Source organism: Oncorhynchus keta, chromosome 4, assembly GCF_023373465.1.
Source record: "Oncorhynchus keta strain PuntledgeMale-10-30-2019 chromosome 4, Oket_V2, whole genome shotgun sequence".
In the NCBI taxonomy this organism is placed as follows: Eukaryota; Metazoa; Chordata; class Actinopteri; order Salmoniformes; family Salmonidae; genus Oncorhynchus; species Oncorhynchus keta.
This window is the reverse complement of record NC_068424.1, coordinates 20,864,457-20,886,883: the sequence shown is the minus strand read 5'-3', so window position 1 is coordinate 20,886,883 and position 22,427 is coordinate 20,864,457. Positions and strand designations below refer to the sequence as shown.

Genomic DNA, 22,427 nt, shown 5'->3' with positions numbered 1-22,427 from the left:
TGAGAAAACCTGAGTGCCCTCCCCTCTGACCTTCTCCACCAATGTGAACAATAAAAAGGTACTGCTGAGATTTGAACTCAGGATCTCCTGTTTACTAGACAGGCACTTTAACCAACTAAGCCACAGCACCCATAAAAGTCATATATGTTGCAGATGTGAACACCCACACCTATTTGAATCAAACCAGTCTCATTAATTTAACCCACATCTCTGTGTAGCAAAATCGCATCACAAAAGAGATGTCTTTTACTAATATTGGAAACAATACAGACAACTTCAATTGTCTAGCAACAGGGTTTCTTAAGCTACGTTTCGGGACGCAAAGTGGGCCTGAGCATGTGAGAGGTAGTGTTGCCAAATCCTCACTAAGGAAAGTAGCTATTGGTGGTCCTAAAAGTAGCTATAAGTCGCTAAATGACGTCATCACATAATTTTCAGAATAGGCCAAGTGGATGTAATTGTGATTGACGCTGTAGGAGAGAGGAATAACGTCGCGGGAGAGACAAAAAGTGAGTAAAAAACACCCTAAGTATGTTTAGAACTAAAATTGAACTTTCTTCTGTCGATTCTTGTCTTTTTTCTGAATACTCACTAAATATAGCGACAAAGTCGCTAAGTTGGCAACACTGGTGAGAGGTGGGTAGCGAGATATCAGTAATCAATTGTAATCACATACTATTTCTTCTTAATTATGGTCATTCGAGGACAGTACATTTTTCATTTGGGTCTCGAGATGAATAAACTCAAGAACCTCTGACATGGATTCTTAAACTATGATTTGGGAGCCAAAGCGGTTATTAACATGTCATAGGTGGGTCACGAGATATGAGTAAACATTCAGAATCATACACTATTTCTTCATAATGTTGGTCGTTCGAGGACACTGCATTTCTCATTTGGCTCTCGAGCTTAAAAATTGTAAAAACGTCTGAAACAGCATAGTAAGTCTTAACTCGTTAAAAAAAAAAAAAACTTCTAAAATTACATTGCAGTGCCGTGACCCGGATTCGAACCGGGGTTGCTGCGACCACAACGCAGAGTACTAACCACTATACGATCACGGCTGGCTTCAAGAGCTGGCTTTGTAAAGCCTACATAGGCTGTGAAAGTGATGTGCACAAGCTGGCTAAACTCTTTTCATTTTGGTCTCGATAATGAATAAACTGAAGAAACAGTGGAGCTTTACACAGTCGGTAGGTTTTTTCTCATTCGAAAAGTGCCCTTTTTCCGTGACATTGGAATATCTCAATTGCATCCTCCTCACGTCATCTCTAATTCTCTAAACCCATTGGTGAGAAAACCTGAGTGCCCTCCCCTCTGACCTTCTCCACCAATGTGAACAATAAAAGGTACTGCTGAGATTTGAACTCAGGATCTCCTGTTTACTAGACAGGCACTTTAACCAACTAAGCCACAGCACCCATAAAAGTCATATATGTTGCAGATGTGAACACCCACACCTATTTGAATCAAACCAGTCTCATTAATTTAACCCACATCTCTGTGTAGCAAAATCGCATCACAAAAGAGATGTCTTTTACTAATATTGGAAACAATACAGACAACTTCAATTGTCTAGCAACAGGGTTTCTTAAGCTACGTTTCGGGACGCAAAGTGGGCCTGAGCATGTGAGAGGTAGTGTTGCCAAATCCTCACTAAGGAAAGTAGCTATTGGTGGTCCTAAAAGTAGCTATAAGTCGCTAAATGACGTCATCACATAATTTTCAGAATAGGCCAAGTGGATGTAATTGTGATTGACGCTGTAGGAGAGAGGAATAACGTCGCGGGAGAGACAAAAAGTGAGTAAAAAACACCCTAAGTATGTTTAGAACTAAAATTGAACTTTCTTCTGTCGATTCTTGTCTTTTTTCTGAATACTCACTAAATATAGCGACAAAGTCGCTAAGTTGGCAACACTGGTGAGAGGTGGGTAGCGAGATATCAGTAATCAATTGTAATCACATACTATTTCTTCTTAATTATGGTCATTCGAGGACAGTACATTTTTCATTTGGGTCTCGAGATGAATAAACTCAAGAACCTCTGACATGGATTCTTAAACTATGATTTGGGAGCCAAAGCGGTTATTAACATGTCATAGGTGGGTCACGAGATATGAGTAAACATTCAGAATCATACACTATTTCTTCATAATGTTGGTCGTTCGAGGACACTGCATTTCTCATTTGGCTCTCGAGCTTAAAAATTGTAAAAACGTCTGAAACAGCATAGTAAGTCTTAACTCGTTAAAAAAAAACTTCTAAAATTACATTGCAGTGCCGTGACCCGGATTCGAACCGGGGTTGCTGCGACCACAACGCAGAGTACTAACCACTATACGATCACGGCTGGCTTCAAGAGCTGGCTTTGTAAAGCCTACATAGGCTGTGAAAGTGATGTGCACAAGCTGGCTAAACTCTTTTCATTTTGGTCTCGATAATGAATAAACTGAAGAAACAGTGGAGCTTTACACAGTCGGTAGGTTTTTTCTCATTCGAAAAGTGCCCTTTTTCCGTGACATTGGAATATCTCAATTGCATCCTCCTCACGTCATCTCTAATTCTCTAAACCCATTGGTGAGAAAACCTGAGTGCCCTCCCCTCTGACCTTCTCCACCAATGTGAACAATAAAAGGTACTGCTGAGATTTGAACTCAGGATCTCCTGTTTACTAGACAGGCACTTTAACCAACTAAGCCACAGCACCCATAAAAGTCATATATGTTGCAGATGTGAACACCCACACCTATTTGAATCAAACCAGTCTCATTAATTTAACCCACATCTCTGTGTAGCAAAATCGCATCACAAAAGAGATGTCTTTTACTAATATTGGAAACAATACAGACAACTTCAATTGTCTAGCAACAGGGTTTCTTAAGCTACGTTTCGGGACGCAAAGTGGGCCTGAGCATGTGAGAGGTAGTGTTGCCAAATCCTCACTAAGGAAAGTAGCTATTGGTGGTCCTAAAAGTAGCTATAAGTCGCTAAATGACGTCATCACATAATTTTCATAATTGGCCAAGTGGATGTAATTGTGATTGACGCTGTAGGAGAGAGGAATAACGTCGCGGGAGAGACAAAAAGTGAGTAAAAACACCCTAAGTATGTTTAGAACTAAAATTGAACTTTCTTCTGTCGATTCTTGTCTTTTTCTGAATACTCACTAAATATAGCGACAAAGTCGCTAAGTTGGCAACACTGGTGAGAGGTGGGTAGCGAGATATCAGTAATCAATTGTAATCACATACTATTTCTTCTTAATTATGGTCATTCGAGGACAGTACATTTTTCATTTGGGTCTCGAGATGAATAAACTCAAGAACCTCTGACATGGATTCTTAAACTATGATTTGGGAGCCAAAGCGGTTATTAACATGTCATAGGTGGGTCACGAGATATGAGTAAACATTCAGAATCATACACTATTTCTTCATAATGTTGGTCGTTCGAGGACACTGCATTTCTCATTTGGCTCTCGAGCTTAAAAATTGTAAAAACGTCTGAAACAGCATAGTAAGTCTTAACTCGTTAAAAAAAAAAACTTCTAAAATTACATTGCAGTGCCGTGACCCGGATTCGAACCGGGGTTGCTGCGACCACAACGCAGAGTACTAACCACTATACGATCACGGCTGGCTTCAAGAGCTGGCTTTGTAAAGCCTACATAGGCTGTGAAAGTGATGTGCACAAGCTGGCTAAACTCTTTTCATTTTGGTCTCGATAATGAATAAACTGAAGAAACAGTGGAGCTTTACACAGTCGGTAGGTTTTTTCTCATTCGAAAAGTGCCCTTTTTCCGTGACATTGGAATATCTCAATTGCATCCTCCTCACGTCATCTCTAATTCTCTAAACCCATTGGTGAGAAAACCTGAGTGCCCTCCCCTCTGACCTTCTCCACCAATGTGAACAATAAAAGGTACTGCTGAGATTTGAACTCAGGATCTCCTGTTTACTAGACAGGCACTTTAACCAACTAAGCCACAGCACCCATAAAAGTCATATATGTTGCAGATGTGAACACCCACACCTATTTGAATCAAACCAGTCTCATTAATTTAACCCACATCTCTGTGTAGCAAAATCGCATCACAAAAGAGATGTCTTTTACTAATATTGGAAACAATACAGACAACTTCAATTGTCTAGCAACAGGGTTTCTTAAGCTACGTTTCGGGACGCAAAGTGGGCCTGAGCATGTGAGAGGTAGTGTTGCCAAATCCTCACTAAGGAAAGTAGCTATTGGTGGTCCTAAAAGTAGCTATAAGTCGCTAAATGACGTCATCACATAATTTTCATAATTGGCCAAGTGGATGTAATTGTGATTGACGCTGTAGGAGAGAGGAATAACGTCGCGGGAGAGACAAAAAGTGAGTAAAAAACACCCTAAGTATGTTTAGAACTAAAATTGAACTTTCTTCTGTCGATTCTTGTCTTTTTTCTGAATACTCACTAAATATAGCGACAAAGTCGCTAAGTTGGCAACACTGGTGAGAGGTGGGTAGCGAGATATCAGTAATCAATTGTAATCACATACTATTTCTTCTTAATTATGGTCATTCGAGGACAGTACATTTTTCATTTGGGTCTCGAGATGAATAAACTCAAGAACCTCTGACATGGATTCTTAAACTATGATTTGGGAGCCAAAGCGGTTATTAACATGTCATAGGTGGGTCACGAGATATGAGTAAACATTCAGAATCATACACTATTTCTTCATAATGTTGGTCGTTCGAGGACACTGCATTTCTCATTTGGCTCTCGAGCTTAAAATTGTAAAAACGTCTGAAACAGCATAGTAAGTCTTAACTCGTTAAAAAAAAAAAAAAAAAACTTCTAAAATTACATTGCAGTGCCGTGACCCGGATTCGAACCGGGGTTGCTGCGACCACAACGCAGAGTACTAACCACTATACGATCACGGCTGGCTTCAAGAGCTGGCTTTGTAAAGCCTACATAGGCTGTGAAAGTGATGTGCACAAGCTGGCTAAACTCTTTTCATTTTGGTCTCGATAATGAATAAACTGAAGAAACAGTGGAGCTTTACACAGTCGGTAGGTTTTTTCTCATTCGAAAAGTGCCCTTTTCCGTGACATTGGAATATCTCAATTGCATCCTCCTCACGTCATCTCTAATTCTCTAAACCCATTGGTGAGAAAACCTGAGTGCCCTCCCCTCTGACCTTCTCCACCAATGTGAACAATAAAAAGGTACTGCTGAGATTTGAACTCAGGATCTCCTGTTTACTAGACAGGCACTTTAACCAACTAAGCCACAGCACCCATAAAAGTCATATATGTTGCAGATGTGAACACCCACACCTATTTGAATCAAACCAGTCTCATTAATTTAACCCACATCTCTGTGTAGCAAAATCGCATCACAAAAGAGATGTCTTTTACTAATATTGGAAACAATACAGACAACTTCAATTGTCTAGCAACAGGGTTTCTTAAGCTACGTTTCGGGACGCAAAGTGGGCCTGAGCATGTGAGAGGTAGTGTTGCCAAATCCTCACTAAGGAAAGTAGCTATTGGTGGTCCTAAAAGTAGCTATAAGTCGCTAAATGACGTCATCACATAATTTTCAGAATAGGCCAAGTGGATGTAATTGTGATTGACGCTGTAGGAGAGAGGAATAACGTCGCGGGAGAGACAAAAGTGAGTAAAAACACCCTAAGTATGTTTAGAACTAAAATTGAACTTTCTTCTGTCGATTCTTGTCTTTTTTCTGAATACTCACTAAATATAGCGACAAAGTCGCTAAGTTGGCAACACTGGTGAGAGGTGGGTAGCGAGATATCAGTAATCAATTGTAATCACATACTATTTCTTCTTAATTATGGTCATTCGAGGACAGTACATTTTTCATTTGGGTCTCGAGATGAATAAACTCAAGAACCTCTGACATGGATTCTTAAACTATGATTTGGGAGCCAAAGCGGTTATTAACATGTCATAGGTGGGTCACGAGATATGAGTAAACATTCAGAATCATACACTATTTCTTCATAATGTTGGTCGTTCGAGGACACTGCATTTCTCATTTGGCTCTCGAGCTTAAAAATTGTAAAAACGTCTGAAACAGCATAGTAAGTCTTAACTCGTTAAAAAAACTTCTAAAATTACATTGCAGTGCCGTGACCCGGATTCGAACCGGGGTTGCTGCGACCACAACGCAGAGTACTAACCACTATACGATCACGGCTGGCTTCAAGAGCTGGCTTTGTAAAGCCTACATAGGCTGTGAAAGTGATGTGCACAAGCTGGCTAAACTCTTTTCATTTTGGTCTCGATAATGAATAAACTGAAGAAACAGTGGAGCTTTACACAGTCGGTAGGTTTTTTCTCATTCGAAAAGTGCCCTTTTTCCGTGACATTGGAATATCTCAATTGCATCCTCCTCACGTCATCTCTAATTCTCTAAACCCATTGGTGAGAAAACCTGAGTGCCCTCCCCTCTGACCTTCTCCACCAATGTGAACAATAAAAGGTACTGCTGAGATTTGAACTCAGGATCTCCTGTTTACTAGACAGGCACTTTAACCAACTAAGCCACAGCACCCATAAAAGTCATATATGTTGCAGATGTGAACACCCACACCTATTTGAATCAAACCAGTCTCATTAATTTAACCCACATCTCTGTGTAGCAAAATCGCATCACAAAAGAGATGTCTTTTACTAATATTGGAAACAATACAGACAACTTCAATTGTCTAGCAACAGGGTTTCTTAAGCTACGTTTCGGGACGCAAAGTGGGCCTGAGCATGTGAGAGGTAGTGTTGCCAAATCCTCACTAAGGAAAGTAGCTATTGGTGGTCCTAAAAGTAGCTATAAGTCGCTAAATGACGTCATCACATAATTTTCATAATTGGCCAAGTGGATGTAATTGTGATTGACGCTGTAGGAGAGAGGAATAACGTCGCGGGAGAGACAAAAAGTGAGTAAAAACACCCTAAGTATGTTTAGAACTAAAATTGAACTTTCTTCTGTCGATTCTTGTCTTTTTTCTGAATACTCACTAAATATAGCGACAAAGTCGCTAAGTTGGCAACACTGGTGAGAGGTGGGTAGCGAGATATCAGTAATCAATTGTAATCACATACTATTTCTTATTAATTATGGTCATTCGAGGACAGTACATTTTCCATTTGGGTCTCGAGATGAATAAACTCAAGAACCTCTGACATGGATTCTTAAACTATGATTTGGGAGCCAAAGAGGTTATTAACATGTCATAGGTGGGTCACGAGATATGAGTAAACATTCAGAATCATACACTATTTCTTCATAATGTTGGTCGTTCGAGGACACTGCATTTCTCATTTGGCTCTCGAGCTTAAAAATTGTAAAAACGTCTGAAACAGCATAGTAAGTCTTAACTCGTTAAAAAAAAAATCTAAAATTACATTGCAGTGCCGTGACCCGGATTCGAACCGGGGTTGCTGCGACCACAACGCAGAGTACTAACCACTATACGATCACGGCTGGCTTCAAGAGCTGGCTTTGTAAAGCCTACATAGGCTGTGAAAGTGATGTGCACAAGCTGGCTAAACTCTTTTCATTTTGGTCTCGATAATGAATAAACTGAAGAAACAGTGGAGCTTTACACAGTCGGTAGGTTTTTTCTCATTCGAAAAGTGCCCTTTTTCCGTGACATTGGAATATCTCAATTGCATCCTCCTCACGTCATCTCTAATTCTCTAAACCCATTGGTGAGAAAACCTGAGTGCCCTCCCCTCTGACCTTCTCCACCAATGTGAACAATAAAAAGGTACTGCTGAGATTTGAACTCAGGATCTCCTGTTTACTAGACAGGCACTTTAACCAACTAAGCCACAGCACCCATAAAAGTCATATATGTTGCAGATGTGAACACCCACACCTATTTGAATCAAACCAGTCTCATTAATTTAACCCACATCTCTGTGTAGCAAAATCGCATCACAAAAGAGATGTCTTTTACTAATATTGGAAACAATACAGACAACTTCAATTGTCTAGCAACAGGGTTTCTTAAGCTACGTTTCGGGACGCAAAGTGGGCCTGAGCATGTGAGAGGTAGTGTTGCCAAATCCTCACTAAGGAAAGTAGCTATTGGTGGTCCTAAAAGTAGCTAGAAGTCGCTAAATGACGTCATCACATAATTTTCATAATTGGCCAAGTGGATGTAATTGTGATTGACGCTGTAGGAGAGAGGAATAACGTCGCGGAGAGACAAAAGTGAGTAAAAACACCCTAAGTATGTTTAGAACTAAAATTGAACTTTCTTCTGTCGATTCTTGTCTTTTTTCTGAATACTCACTAAATATAGCGACAAAGTCGCTAAGTTGGCAACACTGGTGAGAGGTGGGTAGCGAGATATCAGTAATCAATTGTAATCACATACTATTTCTTCTTAATTATGGTCATTCGAGGACAGTACATTTTTCATTTGGGTCTCGAGATGAATAAACTCAAGAACCTCTGACATGGATTCTTAAACTATGATTTGGGAGCCAAAGCGGTTATTAACATGTCATAGGTGGGTCACGAGATATGAGTAAACATTCAGAATCATACACTATTTCTTCATAATGTTGGTCGTTCGAGGACACTGCATTTCTCATTTGGCTCTCGAGCTTAAAAATTGTAAAAACGTCTGAAACAGCATAGTAAGTCTTAACTCGTTAAAAAAAAAACTTCTAAAATTACATTGCAGTGCCGTGACCCGGATTCGAACCGGGGTTGCTGCGACCACAACGCAGAGTACTAACCACTATACGATCACGGCTGGCTTCAAGAGCTGGCTTTGTAAAGCCTACATAGGCTGTGAAAGTGATGTGCACAAGCTGGCTAAACTCTTTTCATTTTGGTCTCGATAATGAATAAACTGAAGAAACAGTGGAGCTTTACACAGTCGGTAGGTTTTTTCTCATTCGAAAAGTGCCCTTTTTCCGTGACATTGGAATATCTCAATTGCATCCTCCTCACGTCATCTCTAATTCTCTAAACCCATTGGTGAGAAAACCTGAGTGCCCTCCCCTCTGACCTTCTCCACCAATGTGAACAATAAAAAGGTACTGCTGAGATTTGAACTCAGGATCTCCTGTTTACGAGACAGGCACTTTAACCAACTAAGCCACAGCACCCATAAAAGTCATATATGTTGCAGATGTGAACACCCACACCTATTTGAATCAAACCAGTGTCATTAATTTAACCCACATCTCTGTGTAGCAAAATCGCATCACAAAAGAGATGTCTTTTACTAATATTGGAAACAATACAGACAACTTCAATTGTCTAGCAACAGGGTTTCTTAAGCTACGTTTCGGGACGCAAAGTGGGCCTGAGCATGTGAGAGGTAGTGTTGCCAAATCCTCACTAAGGAAAGTAGCTATTGGTGGTCCTAAAAGTAGCTATAAGTCGCTAAATGACGTCATCACATAATTTTCATAATTGGCCAAGTGGATGTAATTGTGATTGACGCTGTAGGAGAGAGGAATAACGTCGCGGGAGAGACAAAAAGTGAGTAAAAACACCCTAAGTATGTTTAGAACTAAAATTGAACTTTCTTCTGTCGATTCTTGTCTTTTTTCTGAATACTCACTAAATATAGCGACAAAGTCGCTAAGTTGGCAACACTGGTGAGAGGTGGGTAGCGAGATATCAGTAATCAATTGTAATCACATACTATTTCTTCTTAATTATGGTCATTCGAGGACAGTACATTTTTCATTTGGGTCTCGAGATGAATAAACTCAAGAACCTCTGACATGGATTCTTAAACTATGATTTGGGAGCCAAAGCGGTTATTAACATGTCATAGGTGGGTCACGAGATATGAGTAAACATTCAGAATCATACACTATTTCTTCATAATGTTGGTCGTTCGAGGACACTGCATTTCTCATTTGGCTCTCGAGCTTAAAAATTGTAAAAACGTCTGAAACAGCATAGTAAGTCTTAACTCGTTAAAAAAAAAACTTCTAAAATTACATTGCAGTGCCGTGACCCGGATTCGAACCGGGGTTGCTGCGACCACAACGCAGAGTACTAACCACTATACGATCACGGCTGGCTTCAAGAGCTGGCTTTGTAAAGCCTACATAGGCTGTGAAAGTGATGTGCACAAGCTGGCTAAACTCTTTTCATTTTGGTCTCGATAATGAATAAACTGAAGAAACAGTGGAGCTTTACACAGTCGGTAGGTTTTTTCTCATTCGAAAAGTGCCCTTTTTCCGTGACATTGGAATATCTCAATTGCATCCTCCTCACGTCATCTCTAATTCTCTAAACCCATTGGTGAGAAAACCTGAGTGCCCTCCCCTCTGACCTTCTCCACCAATGTGAACAATAAAAGGTACTGCTGAGATTTGAACTCAGGATCTCCTGTTTACTAGACAGGCACTTTAACCAACTAAGCCACAGCACCCATAAAAGTCATATATGTTGCAGATGTGAACACCCACACCTATTTGAATCAAACCAGTCTCATTAATTTAACCCACATCTCTGTGTAGCAAAATCGCATCACAAAAGAGATGTCTTTTACTAATATTGGAAACAATACAGACAACTTCAATTGTCTAGCAACAGGGTTTCTTAAGCTACGTTTCGGGACGCAAAGTGGGCCTGAGCATGTGAGAGGTAGTGTTGCCAAATCCTCACTAAGGAAAGTAGCTATTGGTGGTCCTAAAAGTAGCTATAAGTCGCTAAATGACGTCATCACATAATTTTCATAATTGGCCAAGTGGATGTAATTGTGATTGACGCTGTAGGAGAGAGGAATAACGTCGCGGAGAGACAAAAAGTGAGTAAAAACACCCTAAGTATGTTTAGAACTAAAATTGAACTTTCTTCTGTCGATTCTTGTCTTTTTCTGAATACTCACTAAATATAGCGACAAAGTCGCTAAGTTGGCAACACTGGTGAGAGGTGGGTAGCGAGATATCAGTAATCAATTGTAATCACATACTATTTCTTCTTAATTATGGTCATTCGAGGACAGTACATTTTTCATTTGGGTCTCGAGATGAATAAACTCAAGAACCTCTGACATGGATTCTTAAACTATGATTTGGGAGCCAAAGCGGTTATTAACATGTCATAGGTGGGTCACGAGATATGAGTAAACATTCAGAATCATACACTATTTCTTCATAATGTTGGTCGTTCGAGGACACTGCATTTCTCATTTGGCTCTCGAGCTTAAAAATTGTAAAAACGTCTGAAACAGCATAGTAAGTCTTAACTCGTTAAAAAAAAACTTCTAAAATTACATTGCAGTGCCGTGACCCGGATTCGAACCGGGGTTGCTGCGACCACAACGCAGAGTACTAACCACTATACGATCACGGCTGGCTTCAAGAGCTGGCTTTGTAAAGCCTACATAGGCTGTGAAAGTGATGTGCACAAGCTGGCTAAACTCTTTTCATTTTGGTCTCGATAATGAATAAACTGAAGAAACAGTGGAGCTTTACACAGTCGGTAGGTTTTTTTCTCATTCGAAAAGTGCCCTTTTTCCGTGACATTGGAATATCTCAATTGCATCCTCCTCACGTCATCTCTAATTCTCTAAACCCATTGGTGAGAAAACCTGAGTGCCCTCCCCTCTGACCTTCTCCACCAATGTGAACAATAAAAGGTACTGCTGAGATTTGAACTCAGGATCTCCTGTTTACTAGACAGGCACTTTAACCAACTAAGCCACAGCACCCATAAAAGTCATATATGTTGCAGATGTGAACACCCACACCTATTTGAATCAAACCAGTCTCATTAATTTAACCCACATCTCTGTGTAGCAAAATCGCATCACAAAAGAGATGTCTTTTACTAATATTGGAAACAATACAGACAACTTCAATTGTCTAGCAACAGGGTTTCTTAAGCTACGTTTCGGGACGCAAAGTGGGCCTGAGCATGTGAGAGGTAGTGTTGCCAAATCCTCACTAAGGAAAGTAGCTATTGGTGGTCCTAAAAGTAGCTAGAAGTCGCTAAATGACGTCATCACATAATTTTCATAATTGGCCAAGTGGATGTAATTGTGATTGACGCTGTAGGAGAGAGGAATAACGTCGCGGGAGAGACAAAAAGTGAGTAAAAACACCCTAAGTATGTTTAGAACTAAAATTGAACTTTCTTCTGTCAATTCTTGTCTTTTTCTGAATACTCACTAAATATAGCGACAAAGTCGCTAAGTTGGCAACACTGGTGAGAGGTGGGTAGCGAGATATCAGTAATCAATTGTAATCACATACTATTTCTTCTTAATTATGGTCATTCGAGGACAGTACATTTTTCATTTGGGTCTCGAGATGAATAAACTCAAGAACCTCTGACATGGATTCTTAAACTATGATTTGGGAGCCAAAGCGGTTATTAACATGTCATAGGTGGGTCACGAGATATGAGTAAACATTCAGAATCATACACTATTTCTTCATAATGTTGGTCGTTCGAGGACACTGCATTTCTCATTTGGCTCTCGAGCTTAAAAATTGTAAAAACGTCTGAAACAGCATAGTAAGTCTTAACTCGTTAAAAAAAAACTTCTAAAATTACATTGCAGTGCCGTGACCCGGATTCGAACCGGGGTTGCTGCGACCACAACGCAGAGTACTAACCACTATACGATCACGGCTGGCTTCAAGAGCTGGCTTTGTAAAGCCTACATAGGCTGTGAAAGTGATGTGCACAAGCTGGCTAAACTCTTTTCATTTTGGTCTCGATAATGAATAAACTGAAGAAACAGTGGAGCTTTACACAGTCGGTAGGTTTTTTCTCATTCGAAAAGTGCCCTTTTTCCGTGACATTGGAATATCTCAATTGCATCCTCCTCACGTCATCTCTAATTCTCTAAACCCATTGGTGAGAAAACCTGAGTGCCCTCCCCTCTGACCTTCTCCACCAATGTGAACAATAAAAGGTACTGCTGAGATTTGAACTCAGGATCTCCTGTTTACTAGACAGGCACTTTAACCAACTAAGCCACAGCACCCATAAAAGTCATATATGTTGCAGATGTGAACACCCACACCTATTTGAATCAAACCAGTGTCATTAATTTAACCCACATCTCTGTGTAGCAAAATCGCATCACAAAAGAGATGTCTTTTACTAATATTGGAAACAATACAGACAACTTCAATTGTCTAGCAACAGGGTTTCTTAAGCTACGTTTCGGGACGCAAAGTGGGCCTGAGCATGTGAGAGGTAGTGTTGCCAAATCCTCACTAAGGAAAGTAGCTATTGGTGGTCCTAAAAGTAGCTATAAGTCGCTAAATGACGTCATCACATAATTTTCAGAATAGGCCAAGTGGATGTAATTGTGATTGACGCTGTAGGAGAGAGGAATAACGTTGCGGGAGAGACAAAAAAGTGAGTAAAAAACACCCTAAGTATGTTTAGAACTAAAATTGAACTTTCTTCTGTCGAGTCTTGTCTTTTTTCTGAATACTCACTAAATATAGCGACAAAGTCGCTAAGTTGGCAACACTGGTGAGAGGTGGGTAGCGAGATATCAGTAATCAATTGTAATCACATACTATTTCTTCTTAATTATGGTCATTCGAGGACAGTACATTTTCCATTTGGGTCTCGAGATGAATAAACTCAAGAACCTCTGACATGGATTCTTAAACTATGATTTGGGAGCCAAAGCGGTTATTAACATGTCATAGGTGGGTCACGAGATATGAGTAAACATTCAGAATCATACACTATTTCTTCATAATGTTGGTCGTTCGAGGACACTGCATTTCTCATTTGGCTCTCGAGCTTAAAAATTGTAAAAACGTCTGAAACAGCATAGTAAGTCTTAACTCGTTAAAAAAAAACTTCTAAAATTACATTGCAGTGCCGTGACCCGGATTCGAACCGGGGTTGCTGCGACCACAACGCAGAGTACTAACCACTATACGATCACGGCTGGCTTCAAGAGCTGGCTTTGTAAAGCCTACATAGGCTGTGAAAGTGATGTGCACAAGCTGGCTAAACTCTTTTCATTTTGGTCTCGATAATGAATAAACTGAAGAAACAGTGGAGCTTTACACAGTCGGTAGGTTTTTTCTCATTCGAAAAGTGCCCTTTTTCCGTGACATTGGAATATCTCAATTGCATCCTCCTCACGTCATCTCTAATTCTCTAAACCCATTGGTGAGAAAACCTGAGTGCCCTCCCCTCTGACCTTCTCCACCAATGTGAACAATAAAAAGGTACTGCTGAGATTTGAACTCAGGATCTCCTGTTTACTAGACAGGCACTTTAACCAACTAAGCCACAGCACCCATAAAAGTCATATATGTTGCAGATGTGAACACCCACACCTATTTGAATCAAACCAGTCTCATTAATTTAACCCACATCTCTGTGTAGCAAAATCGCATCACAAAAGAGATGTCTTTTACTAATATTGGAAACAATACAGACAACTTCAATTGTCTAGCAACAGGGTTTCTTAAGCTACGTTTCGGGACGCAAAGTGGGCCTGAGCATGTGAGAGGTAGTGTTGCCAAATCCTCACTAAGGAAAGTAGCTATTGGTGGTCCTAAAAGTAGCTAGAAGTCGCTAAATGACGTCATCACATAATTTTCATAATTGGCCAAGTGGATGTAATTGTGATTGACGCTGTAGGAGAGAGGAATAACGTCGCGGAGAGACAAAAAGTGAGTAAAAACACCCTAAGTATGTTTAGAACTAAAATTGAACTTTCTTCTGTCAATTCTTGTCTTTTTTCTGAATACTCACTAAATATAGCGACAAAGTCGCTAAGTTGGCAACACTGGTGAGAGGTGGGTAGCGAGATATCAGTAATCAATTGTAATCACATACTATTTCTTCTTAATTATGGTCATTCGAGGACAGTACATTTTTCATTTGGGTCTCGAGATGAATAAACTCAAGAACCTCTGACATGGATTCTTAAACTATGATTTGGGAGCCAAAGCGGTTATTAACATGTCATAGGTGGGTCACGAGATATGAGTAAACATTCAGAATCATACACTATTTCTTCATAATGTTGGTCGTTCGAGGACACTGCATTTCTCATTTGGCTCTCGAGCTTAAAAATTGTAAAAACGTCTGAAACAGCATAGTAAGTCTTAACTCGTTAAAAAAAAAAAACTTCTAAAATTACATTGCAGTGCCGTGACCCGGATTCGAACCGGGGTTGCTGCGACCACAACGCAGAGTACTAACCACTATACGATCACGGCTGGCTTCAAGAGCTGGCTTTGTAAAGCCTACATAGGCTGTGAAAGTGATGTGCACAAGCTGGCTAAACTCTTTTCATTTTGGTCTCGATAATGAATAAACTGAAGAAACAGTGGAGCTTTACACAGTCGGTAGGTTTTTTCTCATTCGAAAAGTGCCCTTTTTCCGTGACATTGGAATATCTCAATTGCATCCTCCTCACGTCATCTCTAATTCTCTAAACCCATTGGTGAGAAAACCTGAGTGCCCTCCCCTCTGACCTTCTCCACCAATGTGAACAATAAAAGGTACTGCTGAGATTTGAACTCAGGATCTCCTGTTTACTAGACAGGCACTTTAACCAACTAAGCCACAGCACCCATAAAAGTCATATATGTTGCAGATGTGAACACCCACACCTATTTGAATCAAACCAGTCTCATTAATTTAACCCACATCTCTGTGTAGCAAAATCGCATCACAAAAGAGATGTCTTTTACTAATATTGGAAACAATACAGACAACTTCAATTGTCTAGCAACAGGGTTTCTTAAGCTACGTTTCGGGACGCAAAGTGGGCCTGAGCATGTGAGAGGTAGTGTTGCCAAATCCTCACTAAGGAAAGTAGCTATTGGTGGTCCTAAAAGTAGCTATAAGTCGCTAAATGACGTCATCACATAATTTTCATAATTGGCCAAGTGGATGTAATTGTGATTGACGCTGTAGGAGAGAGGAATAACGTCGCGGGAGAGACAAAAAAGTGAGTAAAAAACACCCTAAGTATGTTTAGAACTAAAATTGAACTTTCTTCTGTCAAGTCTTGTCTTTTTTCTGAATACTCACTAAATATAGCGACAAAGTCGCTAAGTCGGCAACACTGGTGAGAGGTGGGTAGTGAGATATCAGTAATCAATTGTAATCACATACTATTTCTTCTTAATTATGGTCATTCGAGGACAGTACATTTTTCATTTGGGTCTCGAGATGAATAAACTCAAGAACCTCTGACATGGATTCTTAAACTATGATTTGGGAGCCAAAGCGGTTATTAACATGTCATAGGTGGGTCACGAGATATGAGTAAACATTCAGAATCATACACTATTTCTTCATAATGTTGGTCGTTCGAGGACACTGCATTTCTCATTTGGCTCTCGAGCTTAAAAATTGTAAAAACGTCTGAAACAGCATAGTAAGTCTTAACTCGTTAAAAAAAAAAACTTCTAAAATTACATTGCAGTGCCGTGACCCGTATTCGAACCGGGGTTGCTGCGACCACAACGCAGAGTACTAACCACTATACCACATATGTCAGAGTCAAGGCCCGCGGGCCACATCCGGCCCGCGAGAAGGTTTTTTACGGCCCCTGGGATGATCTTGATTTATTATTAGAACCGGCCCGCAGACCGCAGCAAGCCGGCAGCCCGCAGATCTTTTACACGCACCAATACTACATTTCCCACAATGCAACGGTGACGCACCGAGCAGTAGGCTGCTTCATTTCAATATTTATTGGCACAGCAGTTGTCAGCATCACAGTAAAATTAACTTTCAGATACCCATCAAAAATGGCAAAACGGAAGGTGGACACTGAGAACCGGGGTTTCAAACAAGGTGGGAGTCGGAGTATTTGTTCACGGAGGTAGCTGGAAAACCTGTGTGTCTTCTGTGTGGAGAAAGTGTGGCGGTACTGAAAGAGTATAATCTGAGACGACATTATGAAACGAAACACGTGGACAAAAACAAGAATATGGACATGGAACAAAGGCTACAAAAGGCAGAGGAATTAAAACGAGGCCTCAAATCTCGACAGGCTCTGTTCAAAAAAGCCAAATCACAAGGCCAGGCTGCTGTCAAGGCCAGTTTTATTTTGGCAGAAGAGATCGCTAAATCAGCCCGGCCATTTACGGAGGGGGATTTCATCAAAAACTGCATGATTAAAGTTTGTGACGAAGTTTGCCCAGAAAAAAGGCAACTCTTTTTAAATGTGAGTCTGAGCAGAAACACCATTGCCGAGAGAGTAGACCAGTTGTCCATCAATCTAAAAGAGCAGCTTGTGAAAAAGGGAAAAGATTTCATTGCATATTCCTTGGCTGTGGATGAGAGCACCGACATTTCTGACATTGCCCAGTTGTCAATTTTCATCCGCGGAGTGGACTCCAGCCTAAGCGTGACAGAGGAGTTTTTGGCTTTACGTCCTATGCATGGCACAACTACGGGGCATGATTTGTATGAAGAGGTGTCAAGATGTGTAAATGAGATGGAGCTGCCTTGGGAAAAACTCGTGGGTTTGACAACCGACGGAGCACCTGCGATGTGTGGACACAGGAGCGGACTGGTGGCGAAGATACGGGAAAAGATGCAAGAGGAAAACGCGACAGGTGAGCTGACAGCTTATCATTGTATCATACACCAGGAAGCGTTGTGCGGTAAAGCCTTGAAAATGGAGCATGTAATGAGCATCATCACGCGCACAGTTAACTTTATCAGAGCCAAAGGTTTGAATCACCGCCAGTTCAAGGCATTTCTGACGGAGTTAGAAACGGAGCATGGTGATTTGCCTTATCACACAGAGGTGCGATGGCTAAGCCAGGGAAAGGTGCTTCAAAGATGTTTCGAGCTTCGTGAGGAGATTTGTCTGTTCTTGGACAGCAAAGGGAAAGACACAACACAACTCCGAGACGAAATGTTTCTGTGTGAAATGGCTTTTCTGTGTGACATTACGAGTCATCTGAATGCAATGAACTTGCAGCTGCAGGGTCGGGATCGTGTCATCTCTGATATGTACAGTACAGTGAAGGCATTTAAAACCAAACTGACTCTGTGGGAGACGCAGATGCGGAAAGAAAATTTGAGCCACTTTCCCAGCTGCCAGACCATGAAAGAGAAGCTCTCTACCAGTGCGTTCCCGAGCGCACAGTTGGCTGATAAAATAGGTATGCTTGCCGCTGACTTTCGACGCCGATTTGCTGACTTTGAAGCACAAAAAGCAGGTTGGAACTGCTCGGTAACCCATTTGCTGTTGACGTGGAAAGCTCACCACCAAACCTCCAAATGGAGTTGATTGACCTCAATGCAATGATGCACTGAGGGCAAAATATGCGGCAGTGGGTGCTGCGGAGTTCGCCCGTTTCCTCCCCGACACAATGCCCCAGCTGCGCATCCAGGCTGCTCAAACGTTGTCTATGTTTGGCAGCACATACCTGTGTGAACAACTGTTTTCTTTGATGAACTTGAACAAAACATCACACAGAAGTCGACTTACTGCTGAACACCTCCACTCAATTCTGAGGATTTCCTCAGCTCAGAGCCTTACCCCGAACATTGATGAACTTGTGGAAAAGATGGGACACCACCAAGTATCACCCTCAACCTCAAACAAGTGAACATTACTGTGCAATCACATATTTAGAGTTTTTACTCAGTTCAAGTTTAAAAGTTAAAGTTTAATATTTGTTTTCACTGCATGTTACTTCTCCTTAAACAAAGTGTTGTTTTTGATTAATAGATTTTGCACTTTATTTTATTGTATTTCAATCCAATTATATTTTAAAAATATTTCAGTTGAGTGGATGATAGAAAATTGCTATTATTGTTTTTTCTTTGAAGTAAATTTAGCCCACTTTTGCTAAAATAGAAAATATAGGCTACTGATGGTGCCTTGAATACCGGTTTCTTTCATTTAATGTTCATGTTATGGGGATTTTTATATAAAGGAAATGTGTCTTTTGTGTCTGTTGAAAATTAAAGATTACTGACAGAGCCATAAGAAAATATTGCTTTATTTATCTGATCATATTGGAATATATTTGTTAGGTTTTCAGTAGGTTCACACTAGACTATATCGTCATTTAAAAATTTTTGAACATTCGATCCGGCCCTCGGCTTGTAAAATTTTTTATTTGGCATTTGACTTTGAACATTCGAACAGTCCGGCCTCGGCTTGTAGCTAAATTTTTTATTTGGCCCTCCGTCCATTTGACTTTGACACCCCTGCAGTATATGATCTGACAGGCTATATTATCCACCTGGTATCATACCTACTGCCAGTTAGCCAGTATATGATCTGACAGGCTATATTATCCACCTGGTATCATACCTACTGCCAGTTAGCCAGTATATGATCTGACAGGCTATATGATCCACCTGGTATCATACCTACTGCCAGTTAGCCAGTATATGATCTGACAGGCTATATTATCCACCTGGTATCATACCGACTGCCCGTATGATCTGACGGGCTCTATTATCCACCTGGTATCATACCTACTGCCAGTTAGCCAGTATATGATCTGACAGGCTATATTATATACCTATTATCATACCTACTGCCAGTTAGCCAGTATATGATCTGACAGGCTCTATTATCCACCTGGTATCATACCTACTGCCAGTTAGCCAGTATACGATCTGACAGGCTCTATTATCCACCTGGTATCATACCTACTGCCAGTTAGCCAGTATATTATCTGACAGGCTATATTATCCACCTGGTATCATACCTACTGCCAGTTAGCCAGTATACGATCTGACAGGCTCTATTATCCACCTGGTATCATACCTACTGCCAGTTAGCCAGTATATTATCTGACAGGCTATATTATCCACCTGGTATCATACCTACTGCCATTAGCCAGTATATGATCTGACAGGCTGTATGATCCACCTGGTATCATACCTACTGCCAGTTAGCCTGTATATGATCTGACAGGCTATATGATCCCACCTGGTATCATAACTCTACTGCCAGTTAGCCAGTATATGATCTGACAGGTGCTATTATCCACCTGGTATCATACCTACTGCCAGTTAGCCAGTATATGATCTGACAGGCTATATTATCCACCTGGTATCATACCTACTGCCAGTTAGCCAGTATATGATCTGACAGGCTCTATTATCCACCTGGTATCATACCTACTGCCAGTTAGCCAGTATATGATCTGACAGGCTCTATTATCCACCTGGTATCATACCTCCTGCCCAGTTAGCCAGTATATGATCTGACCAGGCTATATGATCCACCTGGTATCATACCTACTGCCAGTTAGCCAGTATATGATCTGACAGGCTATATTATCCACCTGGTATCATACCGACTGCCCGTATATGATCTGACAGGCTCTATTATCCACCTGGTATCATACCTACTGCCAGTTAGCCAGTATATGATCTGACAGGCTATATTATATACCTATTATCATACCTACTGCCAGTTAGCCAGTATATGATCTGACAGGCTCTATCCACCTGGTATCATACCTACTGCCAGTTAGCCAGTATACGATCTGACAGGCTCTATTATCCACCTGGTATCATACCTACTGCCAGTTAGCCAGTATATTATCTGACAGGCTATATTATCCACCTGGTATCATACCTACTGCCAGTTAGCCAGTATACGATCTGACAGGCTCTATTATCCACCTGGTATCATACCTACTGCCAGTTAGCCAGTATATTATCTGACCCAGGCTATATTATCCACCTGGTATCATACCTACTGCCAGTTAGCCAGTATATGATCTGACAGGCTGTATGATCCACCTGGTATCATACCTACTGCCAGTTAGCCTGTATATGATCTGACAGGCTATATGATCCACCTGGTATCATACCTACTGCCAGTTAGCCAGTATATGATCTGACAGGCTATATGATCCACCTGGTATCATACCTACTGCCAGTTAGCCAGTATATGATCTGACAGGTGCTATTATACCACCTGGTATCATACCTACTGCCAGTTGGCCAGTATATGATCTGACAGGCTATATTATCCACCTGGTATCATACCTACTGCCAGTTAGCCAGTATATGATCTGGCAGGCTATCCACCTGGTATCATACCTACTGTAAATTCATAATGCTATGATCTGACAGGCTCTGGCCCATCCACCTGGTATCATACCTACTAGCAGTTAGCCAGTATATGATCTGACAGGCTCTATTATCCACATGGTATCATACCTACTGCCAGTTAGCCAGTATGTGATCTGACAGGCTCTATTATCCACCTGGTATCATACCTACTGCCAGTTAGCCAGTATATGATCTGACAGGCCTATGATCCACCTGGTATCGCCAACTCTCTGCCAGTTAGCCAGTATATGATCTGACAGGTGCTATTATCCACCTCGTATCATACCTACTGCCAGTTAGCCAGTATATGATCTGACAGGCTGCCTATTATCACTAATTATCATACCTACTGCCAGTTAGCCAGTATATGAGTCTGACAGGCTATATTATCCACCTGGTATCATACCTACTGCCAGTTAGCCAGTATATGATCTGACAGGCTCTATTATCCACCTGGTATCATACCTACTGCCAGTTAGCCAGTATATGATCTGACAGGCTATATTATCCACCTGGTATCATACCTACTGCCAGTTAGCCAGTATATGATCTGACAGGCTATATTATCCACCTGGTATCATACCTACTGGCAGTTATCCAGTATATGATCTGACAGGCTATATTATCCACCTGGTATCATACCTACTGCCAGTTAGCCAGTATATGATCTGACAGGCTATATTATCTACCTATTATCATACCTACTGCCAGTTAGCCAGTATATGATCTGACAGGCTCTATTATCCACCTGGTATCATACCTGACTGCCAGTATATGATCTGACAGGCTCTATTATCCACCTGGTATCATACCTACTGCCAGTTAGCCAGTATATGATCTGACAGGCTATATGATCCACCTGGTATCATACCGACTGCCACGTATATGATCTGACAGGCTCTATTATCCACCTGGTATCATACCTACTGCCAGTTAGCCAGTATATGATCTGACAGGCTATATTATCCACCTGGTATCATACCTACTGCCAGTTAGCCAGTATATGATCTGACAGGCTCATATTATCCACCTGGTATCATACCTACTGCCAGTTAGCCAGTATATGATCTGACAGGCTATATTATCCACCTGGTATCATACCTACTGCCAGTTAGCCAGTATATGATCTGACAGGCTATATTATCCACCTGGTATCATACCTACTGCCAGTTAGCCAGTATATGATCTGACAGGCTCTATTATCCACCTGGTATCATACCTACTGCCAGTTAGCCAGTATATGATCTGACAGGCTATATTATCCACCTGGTATCATATACCTACTGCCAGTTAGCCAGTATATGATCTGACAGGCTCTATTATCCACCTGGTATCATACCTACGCCAGCTGCCCAGTATATGATCTGACAGGCTCTA

At 41.0% G+C, this 22,427-nt stretch overlaps 1 protein-coding gene and 18 non-coding genes across 19 annotated transcripts in view; all 19 read right to left on the bottom strand.

Moving 5' to 3' along the window:
- LOC118382633 (dynein axonemal heavy chain 5) overlaps nt 1-22,427 on the bottom strand; it is a 150,217-nt gene that overhangs the window by 64,356 nt on the left and 63,434 nt on the right.
- trnat-agu (transfer RNA threonine (anticodon AGU)) lies at nt 57-130 on the bottom strand. The gene has a single exon. It is a non-coding gene; the product is annotated as a tRNA-Thr (tRNA).
- trnah-gug (transfer RNA histidin (anticodon GUG)) lies at nt 993-1,064 on the bottom strand. Its single transcript has one exon. It is a non-coding gene; the product is annotated as a tRNA-His (tRNA).
- Nucleotides 1,348-1,421, bottom strand: trnat-agu (transfer RNA threonine (anticodon AGU)). The gene has a single exon. It is a non-coding gene; the product is annotated as a tRNA-Thr (tRNA).
- trnah-gug (transfer RNA histidin (anticodon GUG)) lies at nt 2,279-2,350 on the bottom strand. Its single transcript has one exon. It is a non-coding gene; the product is annotated as a tRNA-His (tRNA).
- Nucleotides 2,634-2,707, bottom strand: trnat-agu (transfer RNA threonine (anticodon AGU)). The gene has a single exon. It is a non-coding gene; the product is annotated as a tRNA-Thr (tRNA).
- trnah-gug (transfer RNA histidin (anticodon GUG)) lies at nt 3,565-3,636 on the bottom strand. Its single transcript has one exon. It is a non-coding gene; the product is annotated as a tRNA-His (tRNA).
- Nucleotides 3,920-3,993, bottom strand: trnat-agu (transfer RNA threonine (anticodon AGU)). Its single transcript has one exon. It is a non-coding gene; the product is annotated as a tRNA-Thr (tRNA).
- trnah-gug (transfer RNA histidin (anticodon GUG)) lies at nt 4,859-4,930 on the bottom strand. The gene has a single exon. It is a non-coding gene; the product is annotated as a tRNA-His (tRNA).
- On the bottom strand, nt 5,214-5,287 carry trnat-agu (transfer RNA threonine (anticodon AGU)). Its single transcript has one exon. It is a non-coding gene; the product is annotated as a tRNA-Thr (tRNA).
- trnah-gug (transfer RNA histidin (anticodon GUG)) lies at nt 6,141-6,212 on the bottom strand. The gene has a single exon. It is a non-coding gene; the product is annotated as a tRNA-His (tRNA).
- On the bottom strand, nt 7,425-7,496 carry trnah-gug (transfer RNA histidin (anticodon GUG)). The gene has a single exon. It is a non-coding gene; the product is annotated as a tRNA-His (tRNA).
- trnah-gug (transfer RNA histidin (anticodon GUG)) lies at nt 8,710-8,781 on the bottom strand. The gene has a single exon. It is a non-coding gene; the product is annotated as a tRNA-His (tRNA).
- Nucleotides 9,066-9,139, bottom strand: trnat-cgu (transfer RNA threonine (anticodon CGU)). The gene has a single exon. It is a non-coding gene; the product is annotated as a tRNA-Thr (tRNA).
- On the bottom strand, nt 9,997-10,068 carry trnah-gug (transfer RNA histidin (anticodon GUG)). Its single transcript has one exon. It is a non-coding gene; the product is annotated as a tRNA-His (tRNA).
- On the bottom strand, nt 11,280-11,351 carry trnah-gug (transfer RNA histidin (anticodon GUG)). The gene has a single exon. It is a non-coding gene; the product is annotated as a tRNA-His (tRNA).
- trnah-gug (transfer RNA histidin (anticodon GUG)) lies at nt 12,565-12,636 on the bottom strand. Its single transcript has one exon. It is a non-coding gene; the product is annotated as a tRNA-His (tRNA).
- On the bottom strand, nt 13,852-13,923 carry trnah-gug (transfer RNA histidin (anticodon GUG)). Its single transcript has one exon. It is a non-coding gene; the product is annotated as a tRNA-His (tRNA).
- Nucleotides 15,140-15,211, bottom strand: trnah-gug (transfer RNA histidin (anticodon GUG)). Its single transcript has one exon. It is a non-coding gene; the product is annotated as a tRNA-His (tRNA).